The 16,143-nt window shown below is 39.2% G+C and overlaps 2 long non-coding RNA genes and 1 other non-coding gene across 3 annotated transcripts; all 3 read right to left on the bottom strand.

The window, feature by feature from the left end:
* Positions 1-3,229: 3,229 nt before the first annotated feature.
* LOC130468228 (small nucleolar RNA R71) lies at positions 3,230-3,336 on the bottom strand. Its single transcript, XR_008928647.1, has one exon. It is a non-coding gene; the product is annotated as a small nucleolar RNA R71 (small nucleolar RNA).
* A 1,001-nt stretch (positions 3,337-4,337) lies between these two features.
* Positions 4,338-8,201, bottom strand: LOC130466952 (uncharacterized). The gene is made up of 3 exons (XR_008927111.1): positions 7,410-8,201; positions 7,133-7,248; positions 4,338-4,462 (listed from the first exon to the last, which is right to left on the bottom strand). It is a non-coding gene; the product is annotated as an uncharacterized lncRNA (long non-coding RNA).
* A 325-nt stretch (positions 8,202-8,526) lies between these two features.
* On the bottom strand, positions 8,527-10,179 carry LOC130466951 (uncharacterized). The gene is made up of 4 exons (XR_008927110.1): positions 10,039-10,179; positions 9,795-9,919; positions 9,508-9,608; positions 8,527-9,085 (listed from the first exon to the last, which is right to left on the bottom strand). It is a non-coding gene; the product is annotated as an uncharacterized lncRNA (long non-coding RNA).
* Between the last annotated feature and the right edge of the window lie 5,964 nt (positions 10,180-16,143).

The following is a 16,143-nucleotide window of genomic DNA, read 5'->3' as shown; positions in this document are numbered from 1 at the left end:
ATGATTGTCGACATTAATTTGATACTGCTACTATTTGGTGCTACAATTTTTTTAATCATAACATTGTTATTAGGGAGGGGCTTCATATGCAATTTATAAGAATAAAGGAAACAAAGGAAATAAATCTCTAAACAAACGAGCCTTAAGTCAAACTAATAGGATAAATGCTCAAGATTCAATCGACATAATCTAACGGTCGATATCTTATTTAAGGTTTTTAGTCGTCGTTGGTCGACGACCTTTATAGAATTTTTACATTCTGATGTACTTCAGATGCGAAGGATATGAGCCAATGGAGTACTCCTTTGGTGGTCTATGGAGAGTTGAAACTGTAAGTCAAATACCCATATTGTATTTCCTTTTTTGTGTTTGCTGTTGCTTGTAGGCTTAACATTCCGGCCGTTCTGTTTCCCCTGTTTCAATGCCTCATACCCCTACGCTTGTATACGCTTGTTTTCATAATGTGGGGATAAAGTTTCTGAAAAGCGACTTTGTCATATTTGTGTTCCGTTTGAGTTAGATAGAATATAGAAATGAGAGTTCTTTTGCTTCAGCTTTTGTCTGATGCACCAGTTAATGTTGTTTGGACAGATGCAAGGGACTATATATGAGGATGTGGACTTATCGGAAGGGGACTGGGCTGAATACGATGAAGATGAGGCCATGTCGGGGTCAGTATGCAACCTGAAAGCTTGTTTCTCAAGGGTAAATCACAAGCCGCCATTTCTTCCTGAAATGTACCTGTGTGAGTCAAACACTGGTGGATGAGAAACAAAATGAAGTACTTGAAGGATATTAGCCTGTGGCCACTCTATGTTTTATGAAACTATTAAGTGTAGTGTTTCCTCGTCTATTGATGAGCGACATTTATGTCGCTCTAAACCTTTATTTTCTTATTATTTTCTTTTAATTTTCGTTCTTATTTTCCCTTTTTGCTTCATGATTTTGCTTACTTTTTAGTTTTAATTGAATTTGTAGTGTATATTAGTTTAGTTCACCTTTCCTTGGTTTTATTTCGTTTTTGTTTGATTTTTCTAGGATTTGATGGAGTTGAGAATGGAAAAAGCAAAGTTGAGCATGAACGCAGGCAGGTGCGCCCGCTCCAAACACAGTCGCACCCGCACAAAGTGGTGCGCCCGCTCATATATGGTCGCGCCCGCACCTGAAGGGAAGCTCCTTTTCAGCAGATTTTCAAGACATTCTGTCTATGGAAAAAATGACGTTTCTGTGAAGGTGCGCCCGCACCAAAAGGGCTGCGCCCGCACCTTCACCAAATTTGCACAACCAACTTCATGTTGGGCCTCCCTTCGCCACCAACGCTTCAGAGGCGCGCGCCCGCGCAACATGTGGTGCGCCCGCACCCAAGTTAGATCTGGTTTTTGCTCGTTTTCTCTCACTCATCGATGCGCCCACACCCAATGCGGGTGCGCCCTTGAAGACCCTCATTTGTGCGCCCGCACCACTTTGGCGCACCCGCACCCTTGTCCGGATTCGAAATATTTACTTTTCTTTTGTTCTTTTTCGGGAAAGGGTATAAATACCCCCTCTTCCCCACTTTTAGAGGACATCATTTATTGCTCTTAGTTTTTCAGTTTTTTAGGGTTTTTAGAGAGATAAACACTTAGCTAATCTTATTGCTTTGGTATCCAACTTCAATTTGTAGAATTCTTTGAAGCTTCAAGTAATTTCTTTCCTCTTTCCTCTTGTTCTTTGAATTTCGTTCTTCAATTTGTTTCTCTTTGTTATTATTGTTGATGTTCTTCATACCCATAATTCCCACTACATGCTTGTTTGATTTTGGTAATTTCTTTGACTTTTGCTCAATTATGATGGTTCTTTGTCTGAATTTAAAACTTAGCTTGTTGTTCCCTTTCATGGCTTGTGAGTAGTTACTTGCTAGGGTTAGGGGGGGGGGGGAAGCTTGGGAATGAATTAGAGGACTTTAGAAGGGAATTCATGTTGATGTTGTGATTAAATTGTGATTTGATGATAAGGATTTCCATGTCTAGTTAGATTAGTAGTCGCGAATGCTATTTCTAGTTGGTTGATTGGAATGCTTCATGTTAGTTTGGCAAGAAATTGTGAATTAGTGTGAGCATGTGGATGAACTAGTTCTAATTGGTAGTCACTTAGTCTAAGGGTCATGCGAAAGCTCTCCCTCGGATTAGGCAACTCAATGCATTCTATCCGAGAGGTGGTGAATGCAACATTTCCGGTTTTTCCCCTAATTATCATGTCTTTGCAACATCTTAGTGTTTGAACCTTCGTCCTTCCCTAATAAACCCAAGCCGAACCCCAATTCCCCTAGCTCTTTCCCTATTGTTTAACTTGTTAATTAGTGTAGAATTGTTAGTTTCTATTATCAAATTCACATTCCTATTCTAAGCTAGCTTGACTTTGTTAGACTCATTCTCACCGTTCTCTTGGGACGATCCCAAACTTGCCACTATAATCAATATAGTTGGTTAGTTAGGTGTTCTTATAAATATTGTTTGATTAGGTGGTATTCGTATAAAGACGCGAAAATTGCTTGTCAAAATGGCGCCGTTGCCGGGGAACGGTTGTTGTTTTTGAGTTTAGCTTTATTATCAAGTCTAGTTTTACCATTTTACATTCTTTCTTTAGTTGAGATTGTCATTGCTAACGTTTTCATTTGAGTTGTTGCATGCCAGTCCGGGGCCGTACTCGCCATCGACCTCTCCTTCCTTTGGACGACGAGTTAGAAAGGGTATTGAGGGGCTTGCGAAGAACTCGAACTCGTTCCTTTGGTGACATAAGATACAACACTCAAGGAGTGAATTCACCCGAGAAAACCCTTTCAAGTCCCTCGAGTTCTACTAGCCCCACTCGTGAAGACATGGCGCAACCGGTCAAGAACTTTGGTATTCCGGGAGCCTTCGAAGCCACTAGTGGTATCGACTCTCCAACAACGAATGCCAACAACTTCGAAATCCGGCCGGCATTGATCACTCTTGTGCAAAGCCACCCTTTTTGTGGCAAGGCGAGTGAGTCACCTCATGAACACCTTAAGCAATTCGAACACTATTGCGACACGGTCAAGCACCAAGGTGTTAGCTCCGAATATGTTCGCCTTAAGTTGTTTCGTTTCTCTTTGCTTGGGAGGGCAAGTGATTGGCTCAACAAGGAAGTTAAACCCAACTCTCTTAAGACGTGGAATACCGTTACAAGTGCTTTTCTAAGCAAATTTTACTCCCACGGAAAGACGGTCGAGTATAGAAACAAGATCCAATCATTCGAGCAAAAGAGAGATGAGTCTTTGTTTGAGGCATGGGACCGATTTAAAGAATATCAAAGGGAATGCCCACATCACGACATCCAAAAGTGGCTCCTTCTTCAAACATTCTATTTGGGACTTAGCCCGGCTTCCAAGACTAGTCTTGATGTGGGAGCGGGAGGTCCAATTATGAACAAAACGGAGGATAAAATAGAGGAAATAATAGAAGATGTGGTTCAAAATTACCAAGCTTGGCATGTGGGGACAAGGAACAACGAAGGTAGAGGTTGTCAAGATGACGGAAGGGGGTCGACTTATGCATTGGAGCAAGCTCATATCATAGAAAGGCTTGCTTCCTGACTTGAGAAACTCGAAAATGCTCCCTCTCAACCGCCATCTCCATCAACAATACCTCCACCATCGGCCACCCTTCTAACCAAAGGGAAGGGCAAGGTAAGTTCCTACAACACTATGCCTCCTACACTAGAGGAAAAAACCTCAAGTGCGGGCTCATTTTAAGGGGTTTAGTGCGGGCTTTTACATGTGCAGCACATGGCCTGCCCGCACTTGATGTTTCTCAAGTGCTGCCAAAATATTGGCAGCACTTGATGTTTCAAGTGCTGCCAATTTGGAAAATGAGCCCGCACTTGACATATTTTGTGCTGCCAATTTTAGAATATGAGCCCGCACTTGATATATTTGGTGCTGCCAATTTTGAAAACGAGCCCGCACTTGACATATTTGGTGCTACCAATATTGAAAATGAGCCCGCACTTGACATATTTGGTGCTGCCAAATTTGAAAATGAGCCCGCACTTGACATAGAAATGGGCAGCACAAGCATAAAAATGAGCCGCACTTGATATATAAATGAGCCGCACTTGGCGTATAAATGATCTGCATTTGGCCTATAAATGAGTCGCACTTGATGTAGATTTGTTGTATAACCGATTTCCCTGGTACATATTACAATTGTACCACGCCACTGATTAACCTCCACGTCATATAAAAAGTATACAATTATATAGATAATTAAATTAAATAGTATATAATGGTAAATATAAAAGTCGATTACATTACAATCATATGAAAAACTAGCATCCATAATTTAAGATTCAGTTCAAAAAAATATCAAAGACAATCACTGGTAATGAAGTTTGCCAACATTTCTCGAACATCATCTATCTTCTCAAAGGTGAAAGGCCGCTCCCTCGGATTATTGAATACCTTAAAAAAATCGAGCATCAAAAAATATATATACACTTTAATTATATTATAAATATTGAATCGTACAATAAATTCAGACTTAATTTGTTCATAACAAAGAAATAATGAACCGTATAATAATAAAATTGGTTAATTTCGGTCCCAACTTTCATCTAATGAACTTAAATAAATATTTTCAAGTCCTTCCAGGTTTAATAAACTTAGTTTTATGTTTCAAATACTCATTCTCACCCATTTTGGTGAAGTTATGCACATTTAAGACTCGTTAGTTCATTATCGGTTACATTTTGACTAAAATGGCTAATTTCGGTCCCAACTTTCAACTAATGAACTTAAATGAGTACTTTAAAGTCTTTCAATGTTTAATACACTTAGTTTTATGTTTCAAAGAATCATTCTCACACATTTTGGTGAAGTTATGCACATTTAAGCCTCGTTAGTTCATTATCGGTCACATTTTGACTAAAATGGCTAATTTCGGTCCCAACTTTCAACTAATGAACTTAAATAAGTATTTTAAAGTCTTTACATGTTTGATACACTTAGGTTTATGTTTCAAATACTAATTCGCAGCCACTTTGGTGAAGTTATGCACATTTAAGACTCGTTGGATCATTATCGGCCACATTTTGACTAAAATGGCTAATTTCGGTCCCAACTTTCTTCTAATGAACTTAAATGAGTATTTTAAAGTCTTTCCATGTTTAATACACTTAGTTTTATGTTTCAAATACTCATTCTCACCCATTTTGGTGAAGTTATGCACAGTTAAGCCTCGTTAGTTCATTATCGGCCACATTTTGACTAAAATGGCTAATTTCGGTCCCAACTTTCAACTAATGAACTTAAATAAGTATTTTAAAGTCTTTCCATGTTTTATACACTTATTGATATGTTTTAAACACTCATTCTCACCCATTTTGGTGAAGTTATGCACATTTAAGCCTCGTTAGTTCATTATCGGTCACATTTTGACTAAAATGGCTAATTTCGGTCCCGACTTTCAACTAATGAACTTATATGAGTATTTTAAAGCTTTTCCATGTTTGATACACTTAGTTTTATGTTTCAAAGGCTCATTCTCACCCATTTTGGTGAAGTAATGCACATTTAAGCTTCGTTAGTTCATTATCGGTTACATTTTTACTAAAATGGCTAATTTCGGTCGCAACTTTCTTCTAATGAACTTAAATGAGTATTTTAAAGTATTTCCATGTTTAATACACTTAGTTTTATGTTTCAAATACTCATTCTCACCCATTTTGGTGAAGTTATGCACATTTAAGTCTCGTTAGTTCATTATCGGTCACATTTTGAATAAAATGGCTAATTTCGGTCCCAACTTTCAACTAATGAACTTAGATGAGTATTTTAAAGTCCTTCCATATTTAACACACTTAGTTTTATGTTTCAAAGACTTATTCTCACCCATTTTGGTGAAGTTATGCACATTTAAGCCTCGTTAGTTCATTATCGGTCACATTTTGACTAAAATGGCTAATTTCGGTCCCAACTTTCAACTAATGAACTCAAATGAGTATTTTAAAGTCCTTCCATGTTTAAAACACTTATTGTTATGTTTTAAAGACTCATTCTCACCCATTTTGGTGAAGTTATGCACATTTAAGCCTCGTTAGTTCATTATCGGTCACATTTTGACTAAAATGGCTAATTTCGGTCCCGACTTTCAACTAATGAACTTATATGATTATTTTAAAGCTTTTCCATGTTTGATACACTTAGTTTTATGTTTCAAAGACTCATTCTCACCCATTTTGGTGAAGTAATGCACATTTAAGCTTCGTTAGTTCATTATCGGTCACATTTTGACTAAAATGTCTAATTTCGGTCGCAACTTTCTTCTAATGAACTTAAATGAGTATTTTAAAGTCTTTCCATGTTTAATACACTTAGTTTTATGTTTAAAATACTCATTCTCACCCATTTTGGTGAAGTTATGCACATTTAAGCTTCGTTAGTTCATTATCGGTCACATTTTGACTAAAATGGCTAATTTCGGTCCCAACTTTCAACTAATGAACTTAAATGAGTATTTTAAAGTCCTTCCATGTTTAATACACTTAGTTTTATGTTTCAAAGACTCATTCTCACCCATTTTGGTGAAGTTATGCACATTTAAGCCTCGTTAGTTCATTATCGGTCACATTTTGACTAAAATGGCTAATTTCGGTCCCAACTTTCAACTAATGAACTGAAATGAGTATTTTAAAGTCCTTCCATGTTTAATACACTTAGTTTTATGTTTTAAAGACTCATTTTCACCCATTTTGGTGAAGTTATGCACATTTAAGCCTCGTTAGTTCATTATCGGTCACATTTTTGACTAAAATGGCTAATTTCGGTCCCAACTTTCAACTAATGAACTTAAATGAGTATTTTAAAGTCTTTCCATGTTTGATACACTTAGTTTTATGTTTCAAAGACTCATTCTCACCCATTTTGGTGATGTTATGCACATTTAAGGCTCATTTCATCATTATTGGTCACATGTTGACTAAGTAACGAGAGTTACTCGATCAAAATCACAACAAGAAGTTAATTCAAAACGTATTTTCTAATTTTTCAAATAAATGTATTTCCTATGCATTCCATTATGTTTCAAATATATGTTGATTGCTCAAGCTTTACCAAAAGAGTAAATATACTTACTTGCAGAGATCGAGGCGTAGCCAAGTTTATCTTAGAGCAGCTATCAGGCCACGACAATGTGTACAACATAGTCAATCGCATATCAGGCAACCTTACTGTGCGCGAACTGCTGAGTCCTGTCATGAGAGAGGTTAGTGGAAGAATATCAGAGACATTGAAGACAAATGGTATGATATCTTATGCTTTTTATTTTACTAGAACCCAAGTCCTAAGGAAATAATCCAAGATTGTGTTCCCTTTTTCTGGTTTGTTCTGATTATAGAATAGGATAACTTACTCCAAAGTTTCTTGTTCCTGCTGCCTCATGCTCTACCTAATACAGGCAGTGCAACCAAAGTAAACAAGTTTGACGTGTTTGATCGTTTTCTTCCTTTGTTACGCAGACCTGTCTTCAATTTTCCTGCCAAATATATCTGTATTATGCTAGGAGGTTGTAGACCCTTATAGCTTACAGTACCTGCAGTAACACTGACAGTAATGCAGTAGAAATTATGTAACAGCATGACCTTTCGGGTCGTTTCAAATTTCTCTATTGGTACTTTGTGGTGTGTGAAACAACAAAACTCTACAAATCTAGAACTTACACCGCAGCTGAATTCGACGCAAGTACACTGAACGAAGTTGATACAGTCAAAAGTACAGAATAGTTTTAGCTCAGATGTGTTTCTACTTTCTAACTCTATATGTGTAGATGCAATCACTTTGTTGTCCAATCTTTTTATCATTTGCTCTTCATACCAAAACTGGGTTAGCTGGCCTATTTTTTCCCTAAAGTAAACATGCTTCTGCTGACCATGTTATAGTTTTCATTTTGGCTTGTTTTATGAATCTGAATCTAGTGATCACTGTTTCTGCAGGAGAAGATGCTGACACAAGAGAATGACCAGTTGAAGGACGAGGTAGAAATCCATTAACAGTATTTTGTTTACCCGAGTACCAATAGAACCCATAGATCCAACAATAGATATAGGTTACAATTAAACAATTAGGGTTTTTAATCTACCAAAAAATAAAAAAAAAATCAGCAAAGAAATTCATCCAAACCCCGAATAATCAAGAACTCATACAGAAAAAACCACCATGTCTAAAATAAGTTATTTCGCTCCTAACTTTAAAATAATGAACCTAAATACTGAACCTAATGTGCTAAAGGAATCAACCGGGGGGAGGGGTGGGGGGAGTTGTTAAACAAAATCGAGCATACAAGCTAAACAAAAAGATACAAACACCAGAAAGTCAATTGTGGTCAACTCTGGCCATAAATGACCACCTGGTTGCACGAAGAAGTAAAACATAAGCATATCAGGAAAAAAAACACAGGATCATAGAGAAGAAGTAGAACAAAAGCAGATCAAAAACAGAAGATCAAGTCAAAAGTATGCAAATCAGGTCAAACATAAGAAGCATATCAAAATCACAGCAGGTATAGCAGAATAGCAGTAGGCAAAATAGTTGTAGGCAGAATAGCAGCAGGCAGAATCGCATCGCAGTAAATACAAACGAGCTCAGCTAAGGCCATAATGAATAGATATTGATAATAATAATATATACACCAACATAGAACTTCATTATTGAATAGACTTTAGCTACTGCATTAACTGATAAAAGAATAAGCAGCATACACGTTGCCCTCAATGTATGAATAAAAGTAAAAGAGAGAAAGTAGAAGAGCTCACTAGGTGAACTAGTCAGTTTGAATACTTTGAACCGGCAGTGTGTATGTTCTTCCTGTCCAATTGCATACACCATGGAGCATGTGAATTATTACCAGAACAGGACATGTTGGTGTCTCACATTAGATGCACCAAATTTTTGGACATGCTGGTGTCTCACATTAGAGGCACCAGAACTACTACCACTAATACTCTCCTTGGATCCAGTGATATCACCCCCTTCCTGGAGACTAGAAATGGTAAGATTTTTGAGAAACTGAATCCCATTAGCAAGGTGAACCTAAGAACCATCAGAAAGAAGGAAACATAAGTTATAGCGAATAGTAGGAGGAAAGCAGCGAATGGGACACAAATAGACTCAAGAAAATATATGCAGGGGGTATAAATATATGCAGGAACAAAAAAAGAGTTGCTCCATGGAAATTCCCTGGAAATATAACCTGTGCATCACTGGAAATTCCCTTGACGGGATAAACTATAAAAATTTCTTCCTTAAAATCAGTTGAATGAGAGTGAATCTTATCTTATGTTAAGACAGTACTTGAGAGGAAAAGCCAATCAGACTTGCAGTTTTGGCGAGTGTGTTGAGTAAACAATTTTTTCTTGTAATAAATAGAGTCCCTTGTATTTGTTAGATCTCTACAGATGTTGGTGTAATAATATGCTTCTAAAAAATCAAACCAAAAGTCAAGCATCACTTACGTAAATCAATGTCAAAAAGTCTCTTCAAGCCAGGTCTTTGAACTTTTACGACTACTTTCTCTCCATTATGTAAGGATAGCCTGATGAACCTACATTATAAACTGAACTGAACTGAGTAAGCACTTGAAGTGCCAGGGTAAACAATACAGTATATAGAGCATTACATTGTTTAGAAATAGATACAGTCCTTGAATAAACATATTAGCCTCACTATTAACCAAGAATTAACTCTAGTTAATTTTGCCAATGAGATCAACAAAACAAAGGAAAGACAAGAGACTGGATACCTAACTAAGACTTGCAGCAGCAATGGGTTAATCTTCAAATTCGTTAAACAGAATATCAACAGAGCTCCAAGCTCAACAACAATGAACTCCGTAGCTTTCATTGATGAGAATGCAGGTACCCTATCCTGCAAACAATTCCATATGTCAAATACGAAGTACATTGTTTGCAAATTACAATCTGTATTGTAGAAGACATTGCTATGAATGAAAAAGGAAAAGATCTAGTGACTCCATATATTTCTACCTGCAACTTGGCAAGCTCATCCTCATACTCTCGAGGAAAAAGATCAGTTCTTGTAGATGACAGTTGCCCAAGCTTGATAAAGGTTGGGCCATACTGCAGCACACGTGCTCTCGGGCTCTCAGCCATGTAGCAGTCTTTTTCCTTCTCTTCGTCTGCACATAACAATACCGAGGATGTCGGAATCTAAACTTTCAGACAATACTACTAAAGGTGTGACAAATACAGGAAAACAAGATTGCGGCAGGATGGAAGCAATAGGGTTCAAAAAAAGATAAAATTGACAGCGAAAGGACATGATACTTACTTGCTTCTCTTCATCAAATCTACCAACATATCCCATTTCGCATTCTCTAATTAAACACTACACGAAGAGAAAGAGCAAATGACCAAACATCAGTAGACCTTTGGACAGAATGTAATTGTCGTTAGCCCAACTAAACCCTGCATCAGATGGCATGTCATCTACTACTGTTCTATGTTGATATAACACCACAGTGCGGCAATAACTTCTTTGTGAAACTAGGATTGCCGCCATATAAACAAGATCCTCGCAAAACTACTCAAACACAAACTTTGTGTTACACTTGATCCAAATATAACAGCAGAAATGAAATCATCCTAGAAACATTTAATTACTCTATACAAATGATCAATTGAACAATCAAAATACTCAATAAGAACTTCAAAATAACCAAAACACACATTCTATTGAAACTTGTACAGCAAAATTCGAATATAAAAAAACCATAAACCTAGCAAGCTCAAGTGTTAGTAAAACCACAAGCAGATATCACTACATTACCGACATTTTCAACTTACACAAAAACCTTCAGAATTGCTAAATCACTAACAGAGAAGTAGGGGAAAAACAAGTATGGTGACAGCTAAATCTGGAACGAGTTAGTAATAATACACCAAGTAAACCCCACCAGCTGAATAGAACACATAATTAGCTTCAATTAAACAAATAGCGTGCAACATATACTCAAATAACCATTTATTGAATTTTACACTAAAAGCACAAAAGAATGTTTACCTTTCAGAAGACCAAGTACCGAAACAACACGCAATTGTCAATTCCTCCACAAACCCAGAAAATCAATCAATCAAAAAGGTCAAAATTAATAATTTTTAACCAAATTGAAGATTCCGAAATCAAAATCTGAAGTGGGTATCTTTGGTTCATCAAGTAGAGAGAATTTTGAAGGTGTGCGGCAGGAGAGGAAGAATTCGGCGGTTAGGGAACAACAGCGGCTACGCGGCAGGAAGAGGAAGAGTTCGGCGATGGGGGAACGACAGCGGTGACGCAGCAGGTGTGCTGTGAATTTGGGGTTTCACGGCTTGTTAGAAACCAGAGAACCAGAGAAGAGAAGGAGGAGAAGCGGGAAAATGATTTTTTTTTTTTGGGATAGCCAAACTTTTGGGAAATATTTTGTGCGGCTCATTTGTAGAATGAGCCCGCACTTGAGTTTAAAGCCCGCATTTGAACTCAAGTGCTGCCAATTTTCTAAAATAAGCCCGCACTTGTGAAAATGTTTTTTTTTTGTATGCTCTCAAGTGCTGCCAACTTACTAAATGAGCCGCACTTGAAGGGAAGCACATGTTGATTTTTCCTCTAGTGCTAATACCTCTTTTTGTGATGTTTGTGGCGGACATGATCATCTTCCCAATATGTGTCATTTGTTGCAACACGTGCCCTATGTTGAACATGACCCATCTTGTGAGAATGAATTTGATGTTGAGTATGCTAATGCCTTGAATGAAAGGTCTAGGTATGATGGACCCCAAAATCCTAATTTCAATAGACAACAAGGTCCTAGAGGTCCCTCTACTAATGCTTATCAAGGTCCTACCTTCCAAGGGGGTGGGTTTGATCACCAAAACCGGGGTAACTATAGGGGACAAGGCTATCAAGGCCAAGCTTCCTATGGTCAACCCTATGGTTATGGTCACCAATCACAATACAACCAAGGTAGTTATGGGTCAAACCACCAAGGTGGTGGGGGCTATAACTACGGATATGGGCATAATAGAGGAACCTCTAGTGGGGGGTATCAAATGAATTCGGGAAACCAATATGGCAATTCCCAATATCCTCCTCCCGGATTCAATGGACCTAGACCACACGACACTCAACTCCCACTCAACTCTTCCCTTAGCAATGCTCCCTCACCGCTCCCGCCTCCCAAGTCTAATCTTGAGACTCTCATGGAGTCGTTTGTGGGGGCGCAAGCTAAGAAGAATGTGGAGTTTGAGGATGGAATCAAGCAATCTAACACCCATTTAAAAATGATTGAGACTCAATTGGCTCAACTAGCTAGCTCCATTAATCAAAATCAAACATACCCAATTCTTCCATCTCAAGGTCATGACTCTAAAAAGCAAATGAATGCAATTGTAACAAGAAGTGGGAAGGGTATGAATGATGGTGCTACGTCTAGCGAAGTCCCTAAGTCCAATGTTGGTGATAAAAGGGTAGTTGGGGACCTAGGTGAAGATGAGGAGGAACATGTTGTGTCCCCAAGGGAGGTTGAGACGGATGATTTGAGGCCAAGGGAGGCCACTCCTCTCCAACCTATTATTCCTAAGCTCCCCTTTCCCCAAAGATTTGCTAGACAAAGAATGGATGCTCATTTTGCTAAGTTCCTAGAAATGATAAGCAAGTTGCATGTCACCATCCCCTTTACGGGCGCAATCAAGCAAATGCCTACCTACTCTCGATTTCTTAAGGAAATCTTAAGTGGAAAAAGGGATTGTGACGTAAAGGAGACGGTGAACCTCACCGAGAATTGTAGTGCTATTATTATTAACCAAATGCCACCCAAACTCAAAGACCCGGGTAGTTTCTCTATCCCTTGTGCTATTAAGAAGCTTGAAATAAGCATTGCCTTGTGTGATTTGGGTGCTAGTGTTAGTTTAATTCCTTATTCGGTGTTCGCCAAGCTCGAAGTTGGTGATCGTCCCAACCAACATTACATTGCAACTTGCCGACCGTTCGGTCAAATATCCTATTGGCAAGATTGAGGATGTACCCTTGAGAGTTGCTAAATTTGTGATCCCCGTCGACTTTGTGGTGCTAGATATAGATGAGGACGTGCATGTCCCTATTATTCTTGGCCGGCCTTTCTTGGCCAGGGCGGGGGCCATTATTGATGTTAAACAAGGGAAAATCACTTTGAAAGTTGGGAAGGATAGTTTGGTTTTTGACTTGAATAAAACCATGAGTTATCCTAGTTCTACTAATGAGAAATGTTTCTTGGTTGACTCTTTTGACCCCCTAGTGCGTGATATGCATGAGCACTTGCTCACTACTAATGATCCGCTTGAGCTTGCTATTTTGAATAGAGAAGGCTTAGGAGATGTAGGGGTTGAAGCGGCCAACTACCAGGAGCTTTTGGATTCCACCCCACCTTGTGCTCAATCGGAGCAATGTTTGATTGTGCTTGATCGGGAAGAAGTTTCGGATGACCATGAATGCCGAATCGGTAAGGAAGCTCCCAAGGTAGAGCTCAAACCTCTACCTTCGAGCTTGAGGTATGTTTTTCTTGGTCCAAATTATTCTTATCCCGTTATTATTAACTCTAGTTTGGATGATGAGCAAGTTCTCAAGCTCACTAATGTTTTGAAACGTCATCAAAGTGCTTTGGGCTACACCATTGGTGATTCGAAAGGTGTTAGCCCAACACTTTGTATGCATCATATTGAGCTTGAGGACAATGCCGTCCCCCATCGTGAAAGGCAACGAAAGCTTAATCCACCTATGGGTGAGGTGGTTAAGAAGGAAATTATGAAACTTTTGGCGGCCGGAATCATCTATCCTATTTCTAATAGTAGGTGGGTGTCTCCGGTCCATGTTGTCCCAAAGAAGGGTGGGATGACGGTAGTCACTAATGCTGGTGGAGAGCTTACCTCTACCCGGACGGTGACCGGCTGGAGAATGTGTATTGACTACCGTCAACTCAACTCTTCTACCAAAAAGGACCATTTTCCATTGCCTTTCATTGATCAAATGCTTGAACGACTTACTAAGCATAAGTAATTTAGTTTTCTTGATGGTTATTCCGGGTTTTTCCAAATCCCCATAAACCCGGAAGACCAAGAGAAAACCACTTTCACTTGTCCGTATGGAACTTATGCTTATAGGAGGATGCCGTTTGGGTTATGCAATGCTCCAGGGACGTTTCAACGATGCATGATGAGTATTTGGAGATATGCTTGAAGAAGAAATGGAGGTATTCATGGATGACTTTTCGGTCGGTTGTGGCTCGTATGACGAGTGCCTTCTCAACTTGTCGAAATGTCTTGAGCGGTGTGAGAAGGTTCACTTGGTCTTAAATTGGGAGAAGTGTCACTTCATGGTACAAGAAGGTATTGTTCTTGGGAACAAGGTTTCTAATCTCGGGATTGAGGTTGACAAGGCAAAGATTGAGGTGATTGAGAAGCTACCTCCTCCGGCCAATGTGAAGGGAGTTTGTTCTTTTCTTGGGCATGCGGGATTCTATAGGAGGTTTATCAAGGATTTTTCTTTGATTGCTCGGCCTCTTACTGTTAGGTTATGATACATATGACAATTCATAAATCATGCGGAAAAACCATTTAGCCAGGAATACATATTATTTACACATAATCATATAGCATAGTTTAGATGCATACTCTTTGTTGCGTGCCTTCCCTAGCTGCGCCCGAACCGAACAAGAACAAGTCTTTAGGACTCCAAGTGTCGTCCCTCCGTAGATAGTCCACAGCACGTCCGGATCCGCCTTAAGATTGACCAACTAGAATCGCCCCTAAGGTACTATAAATTTTCGGCACTTTTGAGCAAGATGTGTGACTGAATTTTTCTCTCAAAAACTCACTTTGAATACTTGAATAACTCGTTATAAATTGTGAACCCAGGCCACATATTTATAGGGGTATGGAAAGAGAATTGGAATCCTATTAGGATACGAATTAATTAAATTAGAATTATAATAAAACTCTTATTTAATTAATTTATTAAATAGAATTAGGAATTTAATCATTAAACGAATTCTGCACGTTTTAGGTTTCGTATGCGAACACAAACACTTACGCGAGCATGACCCGCAAGCGTGCAGGCCATGCCCGCGCACAGCCCACACGGCCGCACGGCCCACGCGAGCTACAAGCCCACGCGAGCAATGCTCGCAGCCCACTGCTCGCAGCTGCGCGCGCTGCGCGCGCTGCCACGACCTGCTGGGCCTGGCCTTGCGCTGGGCCTGGCGTGGCCTTGGCTGTTCGTGTGGCGCGCTTGGTTTGCTGGGCGATGGCCTGGCTTCGTGCTGGGCCCTCGTCCGGCAGGCCTCGTCCGATGCTTATTCGTACGATACGCTTCCGATTAAATTCCCGATTCCGGAATTTATTTCCGATACGAACAATATTTAATATTTTCGATTCCGGAATTAATTTCCGTTTCGAACAAATATTTAATATTTCCGTTTCCGGAATTATTTTCCGATTCCGATAATATTTCCGATTCTGACAATATTTCCGTTTCCGGCAATATTTCCGATTCCGGCAATATTTCCATTTCCGATAATATTTCCCGATACGTACCATGTTTCCGTTTCCGGCAACATCTACGACTTGGATAATATTTATATTTCCGATACGATCCATATTTCCGTTTCCGGCAATATCATCGTTTCCGGAGTATTCATTTCTTGCCTGTGACCATCTCAGCTCCCACTGAAACCAAGATCCGTCGATTCCGAATATCCATAGTTGGAGTATTTAATGCCATTAAATACTTGATCCGTTTACGTACTATTTGTGTGACCCTACGGGTTCAGTCAAGAGTAAGCTGTGGATTAATATCATTAATTCCACTTGAACTGAAGCGGCCTCTAGCTAGGCATTCAGCTCACTTGATCTCACTGAATTATTAACTTGTTAATTAATACTGAACCGCATTTATTAGACTTAACATAGAATGCATACTTGGACCAAGGGCATTATTTCCTTCAGTCTCCCACTTGTCCTTAGGGACAAGTGTGCATTTCCTAATTCCTTTGTCGCTCGATGCTTGCTCTTGAACATAAGGTAAGAGTTGTCATCCTTATTATGTCCAGAGGTGTTCCTCGGTTT

The sequence above is a fragment of the Spinacia oleracea genome, chromosome 2 (assembly GCF_020520425.1).
Source record: "Spinacia oleracea cultivar Varoflay chromosome 2, BTI_SOV_V1, whole genome shotgun sequence".
In the NCBI taxonomy this organism is placed as follows: domain Eukaryota; kingdom Viridiplantae; phylum Streptophyta; class Magnoliopsida; order Caryophyllales; family Amaranthaceae; genus Spinacia; species Spinacia oleracea.
The sequence above is the reverse complement of the archived record's forward strand: the minus strand, read 5'-3'. Positions and strand labels throughout refer to the sequence as shown.